General features: G+C 65.0%; 1 protein-coding gene across 1 annotated transcript in view; it reads left to right on the forward strand.

Moving 5' to 3' along the window:
- The window catches only part of ATP2C2 (ATPase, Ca++ transporting, type 2C, member 2), a 52752-nt gene that overhangs the window by 50939 nt on the left and 1224 nt on the right, over nt 1–589 (forward strand). The window lies entirely within an intron of this gene.

Here is a 589-nt window from a genome sequence, read left to right on the forward strand (position 1 = left end):
CCTCCCCATCCCGGGACAGGAGGCCCCGGGGCAGCCGGATGGACCACGGTCTATGCTGGCTCAGCCTCTGACGTGCTGCCTGGGCCTAGGAGTGTGTCAGCCTGCTGGGGGCTGTAATGGGGCCTGTGTGACAGGGACCCTGCTTACCTGGAGATCGGACTGTGCCGGCCGGCAGTTCCTGCTGAGAAGGCCACACGTAGAGACTGCGGCCCTCCAGGTCCCAAGCACACCTGCCCCGGGCGGAGCTCCGGGCGTGCTCCCCTGCGTCCTCCCCAGGCTTCTGGCAGCCCCACCGTCTTTCCGTGAAAGCTCTGCAGGGTGACTGGGCCTCCTGTGCCTGAAACACTGACGGGCGGGAACAGAGAGGGAGGAAGAGGCCTGGGGAGCAGCAGTGAGCAGAGCCTGTGCGGGGAGGGCTCCGGGGTGACCACCGGCCCAGCCTTCCACTGGGGACCTCAGATCCCAGCGGGCAAGGGGGCTGGTGAGACTGCCGGCCCTGCCCAGGATCTGAGGACCATAAAACCATTGGTTGTGTCTGAGGTGGTAGAGACAAGGATGCTAAATACCTGGGGACTCTCAGCTTTTTCTT

The sequence above is a fragment of the Bison bison genome, unplaced genomic scaffold (assembly GCF_000754665.1).
Source record: "Bison bison bison isolate TAMUID 2011002044 unplaced genomic scaffold, Bison_UMD1.0 scf7180017864295, whole genome shotgun sequence".
Taxonomy (NCBI): Eukaryota; Metazoa; Chordata; class Mammalia; order Artiodactyla; family Bovidae; genus Bison; species Bison bison.